The sequence below is a fragment of the Zingiber officinale genome, chromosome 10A (assembly GCF_018446385.1).
Source record: "Zingiber officinale cultivar Zhangliang chromosome 10A, Zo_v1.1, whole genome shotgun sequence".
In the NCBI taxonomy this organism is placed as follows: Eukaryota; Viridiplantae; Streptophyta; class Magnoliopsida; order Zingiberales; family Zingiberaceae; genus Zingiber; species Zingiber officinale.
The window spans coordinates 33,936,831-33,948,796 of NC_056004.1; the positions used below are offsets into that span (position 1 = coordinate 33,936,831).

The 11,966-nt window shown below is 42.2% G+C and overlaps 1 non-coding gene across 1 annotated transcript; it reads left to right on the plus strand.

The window, feature by feature from the left end:
- Window positions 1–2,527: 2,527 nt before the first annotated feature.
- LOC122028403 lies at window positions 2,528–2,634 on the plus strand. Its single transcript, XR_006124792.1, has one exon. It is a non-coding gene; the product is annotated as a small nucleolar RNA R71 (small nucleolar RNA).
- The last annotated feature ends 9,332 nt before the right edge of the window (window positions 2,635–11,966 follow it).

Sequence of the window (11,966 nt, forward strand, 5' to 3'; positions counted from 1 at the left end):
TGAGAGAAGTTAGAGAAGAGGAAATTTTGATTGGGGGTGTGGTCGACACGGCCTTGACATGGCTGTGTCTTATAGACACGACCAAGAAAAAGTGCTTCCCACGGCCATGTCGATCGTAGATCGACATGGCCTAATCTGTCCTCCCCATGACCAGATCTACACGGTTGTGCCAAATGGCACGGGCACCACACGCTCCTCAACTTTATTCACATGGCCGTGTCTGTCACACGGTTGTATTCTTTTCCCTCTCTGCTGGTCTCGCACACCCGTGTGGCGCACACGACCTTCTTCATCTTCATCTCTGGAGTTCTCACACGATCGTGCGAAGTCGTACTACCTTGACCTCCTTCTTTATATGAACTCACATGGGTCACACAACTTTGTGCTCCTCCACCCCTGTAATTGTCACACGGCTGTGTATGGTACACTATCGGGCTTTGTTAAAACCAAAGAATACTACACTTCCTCCTTCCTGACTTCTCCAATGCCTCCATGCTCATGAAATAATCATGGCCAGCTCATGGAAGCTACATTCAACCTGAAAATAACGAATTAGAAACACTAACTACTGAAAAAGAAAACTCAAATTGAATCTAATAAAAGAACCCTTGGGTTGCCTCCCAAGAAACTCTTGTTTAAGGTCATTAGCTCGACCCCATCTCCATTTTCATGGCTATACCCAAAGAGATACGGATTTCTCTTCTAAGGTTGAGTGGGTTCATTCTTCCATCATTCTTGCCCTCGGAGGGTAGATGTATTTTCACTTTTATTGGGAGGCCTTCTCCCAATGCTTGCCAGATCAGGTTCTTCATCCGATGACCTCCCATGAGGATGGAAATTCCAATCCTCAAATTTGCAAGCATCTACCCCACTGCACCCACTGCAAACACACACCAGAAATGAAGAGACATGGTTAGAAGAATTAGATAGGTCATATTCCAACCTTTCCCTACCGATTACCAATGAAAGTTTATGGTTTTTCACATTAATTATTGCTCCAGTTGTTACAAGGAAGGGTCTTCCCAGTATGATTGGAATTTTTGGGTCTTCTTCCATGTCAAATACCACAAAATTTGTGGGAATAATGCTCCCACCAACTTCTATCGGCACATCTTCCACAATACTCATAGGGTACCTGCAAGAATGATCAGCTAATTGTAGTGTCATGGTGTAAGTTTAAAGTTTTTAAGCCCTAGCTTATTACAAATTGAGTATGGAATGAGGCTAACACTAGCCCCCAAATCACAAAAAGCTTTTTCTATAAATTCAGTTCCTATAGTGCAAGGTATATAAAAGTTTCCTGGATCTTGGAGGTTCAGGGAAATATTCTTCCCAAATAAAGTGTTGTATTCCTCGGTAAGAGCTACGGTCTCGATATCCCCTTTTCTTCTTTTGTTGGGCATAATGTCTTTTAGAAAATTGAAAAACTTTGGCATTTGTTGAATCACATCAATCAAAGGTAGCTCAATACAAATATCTTTAACTTTATCCAAAAATCTGCCGAGCTCTTCATCTTTCTTCATCATGATTAATCTTTAAGGAAAAGGGATTACTTGACTTTGATGGTAAAGTGGAAGAGTCTCTTCAACCTTCTTGGTACTCTCCTCTTCATCTTTAATCTGAATTGGTTCAAGTGTTGGAGGAGAGAGCTCTTCTTGACTTTTCATCTCTTTTGGAGCAGTCACTTGAGGATCTCCCAAGGTCCGTCCACTCTAAATTCAATTCTGTTACAGTGTTCCATTGGGTTGACATAAGGTTTTCCTAGAAATTGTCTTGGTGCTCTTGAAGATGAGGAAGCTATCTGAGTAATTTGACTATCTTGTATTTTCTAGTGTTTCTCTGAATTATCTATTCTCTGAGTGAGTAGCTTGATCTCTTGCTTCATTTCATTTTAATTGGAAATAACTTCTTCAATCATTTTCTCTAATTTAGAAAATTGATAGCCTTGAGAAGATTGTTGTTGATAGCCTTGCTGTCTAGGCTGATAGCTTGGGCTAACCCCGTGGACGATCCTTGTTCTTGATTATTTCTATAAGAGAAGTTTGGATGATTCTTCCAACCAGGGTTGTATGTATTGGAGTATGGATTATTCTATTTCTAATTGTAACTCATGATAGCATCACACTGCTCTATTTGATTAATTTGTGCAGAAATAGCTCCTAAAGGACATGAGTCTTGAGAATGATCTGAGCTTCCACAAGTTTCACAAACACCTATTATGGCATTTACCGTGCTAGAATTTGTACCCATGTTTTTCAGCTTTTTAGTGAGAGCATCTAGTTTTGAAGACATCAAAGTAATTGCATCTACATCAAATTTTCCTAATGCTTTAGCTGGAGGTGCATCAGAATAGCCTCCACTTCTTTCTGTTGCCCATTGATGATGGTTTTACGCTACACTCTGAATTATATCCTCGACCTCATCTAAACTTTTATTTATAAGTGCCCCTCCAGTTGCAGAATCTAGAGACACCTTTGTATGATAGTTGATGTCATTATAAAAAATATGTAGAACCAACCAGTTTTCTAATCTATGATGTGGGCATTTTCTTAGCATATTGTTGTATTTATCCCATGTTTCAAATAAAGATTCTGAATCTGATTGTCTGAAGCTTGCAATTAGATTTCTCATATGAACGGTCTTACTTGGAGGATAGAATTTATCAAGGAACTTTTGCTCACATTGTTCTAAAGTGGTTATGTTGTTAGTTGGTAAAGAATTCAACCATTGTTTTGCTCTATCTCTTAAAGAAAACCCAAATAATAATAATCTCACTACTCGGATGGAACACCGTTCATCTTCATTGTGCTGCAAATTTCATAGAAAATTTCAAGATGTTGATTAGGATCTTCGTGTGGTTCGCCTTCAAATTGATTTTGTTGCACCATAGTGATTATTGCAGGCTTGATCTCAAAATTGTTGGCTTCAATAGATGGTCTTGTGATACTAGAATGAAGCCCTCTAGTATAGGGTGCTGCATAATCTTTCAATGGTTTGTTTGATATTAGAGCATTCTTGTCCTTCTTGATTAGATCTACGCATACAAGAACAAGATCTTAAGTTTTTTTTTTAAAATAAATTCTTTTTACTTGAAAAACAAACTAGGTCAAAATGCTGAAAATATAAAATGCAGAATTTGGATTACAACAAGTTAAATTGCAAGAAAAGTAAACAGAAATAAAAGGTAGGATTGTGAAAATAGAATTTATAAGACTTGTTACAACTAGGTAATAGAAAAGAAAAGAAAAGTCTAGTCTAACTCAAATGATTATCTCTAATATTATAGACGCAATCCCCGGCAAGGGTGCCAAAAACTTGTTAATGCAACCGCAAGTGCACGATTTCATTGTAAGTAATAAAAAGATATCTAATCCACAGGGATTGGTTATAAGCACTAGAGATGTCTCACAACGAATTAGCTAAACAATCGACAAAGGAAGTGAATGTATTGAGTAGCAACTAGAAATAGAAATAGAAAAGAAAATGTAAGAACTTGGTGTTTGTGAGAGTTCTAGGAGTCTGGTTTCATTGTGATATTTATCAATGTAAGGTGATCTACCAATTCTTATCCCCAATTATCATGCATTTGTAGGAAGTTGCTGGTTTCCTCCTGTAGAAGTCAACCGGTAAGGAACTTTTATCTATACCTCTAGTAATCTAATAGTTATGGTCTCCATGAAGTCCGTTAGCAGTGCAGCCTATCACCAACGCCCCTTGGTCATACAACATAGAAGCACATCACCATTCAATCCACATAAAGGCATAGGGAATAAATGCACTCAACCAATCCACCTCCTTGTAAGACTAGCTTCACCCTTCAAGGTGATTCCCTAAATGTCCGTTAGCGGGGTAGCCTATCACTAACGCCCCTCAATCATACGATCTAGGGAATCCCTCTACGAGATCCACAAGTAGCACAAACATCCAATCAAGCATGGAAATCAGATCCAAACACAACAAACCACACAAGATCAAATAGATACAAAACATAACAACATCATTGATATATGAAATTGGCATATCCATGAGATTCCTACATCAAATCACACCACAAATACTCCCTTAGTCCTAGAACAATGAATCTACTCCATAATGTGAAGATAGAGATCCGAAGACAAAGAGATCACAAACATTTCAATCTAAATCAAGAGAAGAGAATAGAAATGTTTATCTAGCGATGATGAGTGATCTTCAGAACCAATCCCTCACCTTTGGAGTTGAATCTGAGATGGAAATGGCTTAAGAACGTTGGATCACGGCTGGAAAAGATGGAGATTGGCCCCAAACTTGATCTCCCCAAAAGGGAGAGCATCCTCCCTTTGAAAAGAGGAAGATGCTCCTTATATAGTGCAGGGCACGGGCACCACACGGTCTGTGCCATGGCCATGTGGCACACACAGCCCTAGCTGCTCTGGCCTTGGCCAAGGTCATATGGCTGTGTGACCTTCACACGGCCGTGTAGCTCTCTACCTCTGGCTGGCTCACACGGTCATGTGGAACACACGGCCGAGGCTTGCCAATTCTTTGGAAATATTGCACAGCCATGTGGAGAAGTTGCTTGGGCCGTGTAGATGTATACGGCCAGGTTCTGGATGTGCTTGCTGGGATGACACGGCCGTGCCAATCCACACGGACGTGTCATTCTCCTCCTCTGGTGAAGCTACACAGCCTGTCTGCTCCACACGGTCAAGGTCATTTTCCTCCCTGCTCCTTTGACATGGTCGTGTGGCTCACATGACCAATGTTGTCCTCCTTTGTTTGTTGGCTAGATCAGTCACGAACATCATTTCTTCTCCAAATTTGACTCCTGAGACAAAAAATAAACAAGACCAGATCTCTGAATAAAGAAAAGTATTTATGCTTAAAGTAAGTCAAAGAGTATGAAAGTGTAAAGACAAAGTATGTGTAAAATATGTAAATGTGCATTAAAACATGCTAAACAAGTGTATATAATCTATGCACATCATAGCCTGAATCCAAAATGCGAAGATGGAGGATGTTGGATGACTCATTACGGTAACTTTGATAAAGGAGGAGCTGGATATGATAATATAAGCCCGAGAGACAAAAATGTTGAAGTAACAACAACAACATGCGCTGGCCGAGCGCTAGGTACAAGAACCCGTGGCCTCAGTGGCGGGTCACCAAGACGGATAAGGAGATTGAGCGGATCATGTACCCATTTGGTGATAGAGTAAGAAGCCGACCGACACATATAGAGACGCGCTCAATGCATCAATCCCCTTCCATCGAGCACTATTTCACACTCCATCAGAGGAACGATGCTGAGTGGACAAGGATCGAGGATCCTCCTCAGATGATGCACCCATTCGGGACACATAGAAAGAGAAAGCACCAAAGAATGATGATTCATCTAAGTGGATTAATCATCAGTTCTCTTGAGGGATCTTGGAGGACCCCCTACCAAAGCACTACACCCCACTAATGATCGGGGAGTACAATGGTACGACTGATTTGGATGACAATTTGGCCAAGTTTGATAACACGACCCCACTACATCAGTATTCTGACGGGGTGAAATGTCGGGTCTTCCTCACGGCCCTCTCTGGATCGGCACAATGCTGGTTCAAGAGATTTCCAAGTGGGTCGATTCATAGATTCAAAGACTTTCAAGTGGCATTCTTACATCACTTCACCAGCAGCTGCCGCAACCAGAAGATGAGCATCAATTTGCTCGCTTTGAAGCAGGGACCCAAGGAAGCATTGAGGACCTACATCAAGTGCTTTAACTAGGTGGCCATGGATATTCCATCGGTCTCCTCTGAAATATTGGTGAACGCATTTGCCCAAGGGCTCACCGAAGGGGAGTTCTTTTGTTCACTCATCTGAAAGATGCTGAAGGACTTCGATCACCTACTCAAGAGGGCCATAGAGTACATAAACATGGAAGAAGCCCAAGCGGCGGGAAGAAAGGAGGCGTCTGTTGAGCCCACAGTAGCTTTTGAGCGGAGACCACCGAGCAGTCATCAGCCACCCAAAGGGCCCTGAGTGGGAGGAGCACAGTGACACCAGGACCCTAGCATGCATGTCGTGCAGCATGTGGTAGTCGATCACCCAAATGCTGCGAAAGGCAAGTCATGAATGCCATTGTTTTGCTCTTTCCACCAGTCAGTGACACATAACACGCACGACTGCTATGACCTAAAGCAAATTACGAGTAGGCTGGCTCCACGGGTATATCACCATCAATCACCATTGCCCGATTGACGCCATAGGTACCGATCAGTCGGGCTAAGAGATGAAGAAAGAACAATGACCGAACCACGCCATCATTAGCCCCAAAGAAGAAACAACACAAGTCCCGCCCGAGCTTCTACTAAATGGAGCTAACCCTCAGCTCGAGAAGAAGAGAACTGAAATAACACCACTCAGGGAGAGATTAGAATGATCACCGGTGGGCCAACGAATGGTGATTCAAACCGAGCGAGGAAGTCACACGCTCGACAATTAGAAGTACATGTTGTGGGGTTCATTAAGGAGAAGGCTATGGGACCCATGATCAACTTCGACCCCTGAGAATTAGAGGGAGTGGAAATTCCTCATGTCGACACCTTGATAATTCTAGCAGTAATTGTAACTACTATTCATTGAACTTTTATTAACACATGCAACTTGGTGAATATAATATTCAAGAAGGCGTTTGATCAGCTGTAAATTGACCGAAGTGAGTTGTAGCCAAGGAAGATCGCACTCTATAGGTTCACAGGCAATGAAATATTACCAATAGGTCAAGTTTGACTGGCTATATCACTCTGAGAGGAGCCACTCAAGAGGCCAAGGACCACAAATTTCATCGTGATAGATGTGTTGTCTACCTACAATGTTATATTGGGTCTACCGACCCTTAACAAGTTCTAAGCGGTGGTGTCCACTTTTTGCTAGAAAATCAAGTTTCCGATAGACAACAAGGTGGGTGAAGTTAAATACGACCAATTAGCCTCTCGATGATGCTACGTCGAGATGGTGAAGTCTAAAGCAAGAGCCGCATGAAAGACCCCGCGCCTAGAAGTGAATGCCATCAGGGACCCGCGTTGGTTTACGAGGAAAATGAGGGAGTCCAGATTCATCCTAGCCGATCATAAGTCATAACTTTCATCACTACCAACCTGATAGAGGAGAAGAAGGCAGAGCTGGTCACCTGCCTTAGGTAAAATCATGACGTGTTCACTTGGTTGACCCACAAGCTCCCGGCCTATGAAGCAGCGGAAAAGGGACATAAGCACGGAGTAGAACCAGATCATCTGAGTGGAAATAAAGAAGCAACTAGAGGCCGGTCATATTCGTGAGATTCGGTTTTTGAGTTGGCTTGCCAACGTTGGTTGGTCTCCAAGCCGGGCAACAAATGGTGAGTCTACATTGACTTTCATGATCTAAACAAGGCTTACCCGAAGGACTTCTATCCCCTATCCAGGATAGACTAAATGGTGGACTCCATGGTGGGTTATGAGCTAATCTGCATGCTCGATGCATATCAAGGTTACCACCAAGTGTCGCTCGCCTGGGAGGATCAAGAAAAGGTTAGTTTTATTACTGCCGATGGAACTTACTGTTACAATGTCATACCGTTCAAATTGAAGAATGCTGGCACCACCTACCAGAGGTTGATGAACAAGGTGTTCCGGTGGTAGATTGGCTGCAACATGGAGGTATATGTCGATGACATATTAATAAAATCCCTCTACGCTGCTGACCTTTGTACAGACATCTAAGAAACTTGTCAAACCCTGAGAGCGTATGGAATACAACTAAACCTAAATAAGTGCCTGTTCAGAGAAAAGAGTGGTCGCTTCCTTGGATACATCGTCACTGAACGGGGCATTGAGGCGAATCCGAGCAAGGTGAATGCGCTACAAGACATGCCTCCGCCCCGTAACTTGAAGGAGGCCCAATTACTGACCAGACAGATCACCGCTCTATCAAGGTTCATCTCCAAGTCATCTGACCGGAGTCACCCATTCTTCAAGATACTACGTCGAGCGACTAAGTTCCAATGTGATGCAGAATGTGGCAAGGCATTAGAAGAGCTCAAGGAGTACCTTACCTCCTTGCATATATTGGCCAAGCCAATCGCTGGCGAGCCGCTAATGATTTACTTGTCATCCACCGAGTATGTGGTTGGCTCAGTGTTGGTGTGCCAAAATAGTTCTGAGCAATAGCCTGTATATTTTCTGAATCATACATTAAAAGATACAGGGTCCCACTACACCTATCTTGGAAAATTAGCTTACGCGCTATTACTCGCCTCTTGGAGACTTCGTCCGTACTTCCTTTCACATGCGATTATTGTAATGACCAACAGTGCCTTGGGAATAGTCCTTCTTAACCCAGAGGCATCTGGATGGCTGATCAAATGGGCAATCAAGCTGAGTGAGTTTGACATACAATATCAGCCCAAGACGACGATCAAGGCCCAGACCTTAGCAAATTTTGTCACTGAGGTCTAAAACACCAAGCCAGATGCGATATGGAAAATATACGTAGACGGATCATCCACTCGGCAAGGTAGCAGGATTGGCATTCTCTTGATTTTACCTCAAGAGGAAAGGATGCAACTATTCGTGTGACTAGACTATCGGGCTACAAACAATGAAGCCGAGTACGAGGCCTTAATAGTCGGCTTGTAGGTGGCTCAGAATGTCGGAGCTGCAAAAGTCATCATCCACTCAGATTCTTAGCTAGCCACTCAGTAGCTATTGGGGGCGTTCGAAATAACCAGCTCCCGACTCAGGCTATATGCAGAAGCTTTTGAGAAGTTGAAGGTAAACTTCCAAGAAGTTGTTATACAAAAGATCGTCCGATCAGACAACCAGATTGCAGATGAGTTGGCTAAGTTGGCCAGTTCATTGCCATCGATTGTGATAATGTAGCCGATTGAGCAAGTCTCATTGGCGGCGCACATCGATAGGATGGATGGAATAAACTTCTCGAGAGACTAGAGGACCCCATTGATAGAGTTCCTCCGATCGGGTAGCACTCCAACCGATCAGGAAGAAGCTCACCTATTGAAAAAGAGGGTCGGACAGTTCACTCTGATCGGAGACCAGCTGTATAAAAGAGCTTTCTCAAGTCCATTGCTCAAGTGTGTCGGACCGGAGGGCATCGAGTACACCCTTCAAGAAGTGTATCAGGGCTCCTATGGAAGTCATCCGAGCGGCAGATCGCTAGCCCGAAAGATCTTGTTGGCGAAAATTTTTGGCCCACACTACAAGATGATGTCGCTCGGACAGTGGCCACCTATTTGTCATGTCAAAAATATCACAACATCTAATACCGACCGAACGAGGAGATAAGGTATCCACGGTGTCTTGTCTATTCAGCCTATGGGGTATAGATATTGTTGGGCCATTTCCATGTTAGAATATATATTAAAAGTCAAGCTTTTTGTATTAACATTTATTTTGAAATAAGAATCACATTGGTCAAATGTCTACATTAATGCTAAGTGTAGTTGTCTATTTAATTTATATTATAGATAACATGGTGTGAGGTGACACACAGAAGATCATGTTATCAGTTCCTTATAAATTGTAAATAGTAGCTCACAACCAAGATGGAATGGGACAAACCATTAGAGTGGTTGTAGTGTAATTTGGTATTAATTAGTTTATCTTGATTATAAAATTACACTAGTACACTATGAGTGTATTGAGCAGGACCATTTGAGGTAGTTTCTTTTTATACTGACTGCATAAAAGAACAAAACCTCTGTTATTATGGAAGTGTGTACTCTTAATCATGATATAATAACAAACATGTATACTTAATATTTATTTCTTTAATTTATCAAAGGGTGAGATTTAGTTCGTTAAATCAATAGGCCCGATAAGTTGGGAAATGATATTATTTATATGGTGTGTTGTTGATTATAGAATGAAACTATATCCTAGTAATCTAGGTTGATGATGTCTCCTTGAGAAACTCATAAGGATTATCATGTAAACCCTGCAGGTGGATTTAGTCCGACATGACAATAAGGTTGAGTGGTACTACTCTTGGATCTAGATATTAATTAAGTGAGTTGTCAATAACTCATTTAATTAGTGGGCATTCAATATCTTAAATACATGGAGACTAACGCACTCATGATAAGAAGGAGCCAATATTGTAATATGGGATTGGTGCAGTAGTGCAATAATAACTCTTTAGTAGTATGAGTTATTATTGATGAACTTGAGTTGGGTGTTCGGGGTGGACACGAGAAGCTCATGCTCATCGGGAGACCAAAACCAATTCCTCCTCTCGGTCCTTGTTGTAGATGATGTGCGTAGATTGTATACACTTGTTTAGCATGTTTGGGCGCACATTCACAAACTTTGAGCATGCTTTATCTATGCATTTTCATACTTCCATATTTCCTTTTAGCATATTTACTCATTTTGTTCGGAGATCTGTGCATTTTCTGTATACAGGGGTCGAATTTGGTGAAGAATTCATGTTCGAGGCCAAATCTGCAAGCGAAGATAGAGAGGAAGGCGCTGTTCCTAAACCTCACACGACCCTGCCATGGGGGGTTGCCCAGGCCGTGTGGAGATCCTTGGTCGTGTGGTTGCACCAGAAAAGGAAGTGGCCTTGGCCGTGTGAACCTCACACGGTCGTGCCAAGATTTGAAGCCAAAAAACAGCCTCGGCCATGTACACCACACGGCTGTGTAAGGTTTCCAGAGACCAAGAAGGCCCTGGTCGTGTGCACTACACGGCCGTGTAAGGTTTCCAGAGACCAAGAAGGCCTTGGCCGTGTGCACTACATGGTCGTGTAAGGTTTCTAGAGACCAAGAAGGCCCTGGCCGTGTGCACTACATGACCATGCAAGGTTTCCAGAGGCGGAGGCAGTGCAGGTCATGTAGATCTACACGGCCATGCAAAGGGAGTTGTGGAAGAAGCATGTCACGAACGTGTATCACACACGACCGTGTAAGGTAGGTAGAGAAGGGAGTGGCCTTGGCCGTGTGAGTTTCACACGGCCGTACCTCGGGGTCATGTGGCGCCCAAACCTCCCCTCTATATAAGACCTCCTTCATGAATTGAAAGGGGATCTTCTCCCTTTTGGGGGGAATCAAGATTGGGGGTGTTCCTCCATCTACTCGGAGGGATTTTCCTGTGATTCAAGGGCAGATCTTCAACGCTTCGTCTCCAAGATTATGGATCATATCCGGAGACGGTTCTTCATCGTAAATAAGCTTTCTTTCTTCCTCTTCTTGGATTTGGGATCAAGAATGCTTGTATATTTCTCTCTTCAGATTTCTTACCTCATTTTATGGAGTAGATCTCTTATTCTAGGATGGAGGGAGTAATTGTAAAGATGATTTGATGTAAAACTCTTGTGGATTTGCCAAATTCCTATTTCTATGATTTTGCCCTATTTGCATCCATTTGATCTTGTGTGGATTTTTGTGTTTGGATCTAATTGCCATGCTTGGTTGAATGTTTGAATATCTTGTGGATCTTGTAGAGATTGCTTCTCATTCGATTTTCCGAGGGACGTTCATGATAAGAACAAGCCCGTGTAAGGACGTTTGACGAGTAATCTTGAAGGGAAAATTAGGTTATTCAAGAGGGTATGATAGATTGTATGCATTAATCTTTATATCTTAATGAGTTTTAGAAGTGATGAATTCTTATGTTGATTATCCGAAAGATGCACGTGATAGGCAATCCCGTGTAAGGACAACATAGGGTTCATTCCTAATTGATCACATTTAGATATATTTCAGTCCTAGGTCCGTTGTCTATTGCAAGAGAGAACCGACAACCTTCTACAAATGATGGACAATTGAGGAATAGGATTTGGTAGATCATTTACATTGAATATCCTTACAAAGAAACCAAAGCTCCTAGAACATCCCTTTATCATTTCCCTTATTCTTGTTTCTTATTCTTTTATTTCTATGTTTTACTTTTCATAGTTACACTTTGCTTTTGTGAATCAATTGATTAGTTGTTTAGATA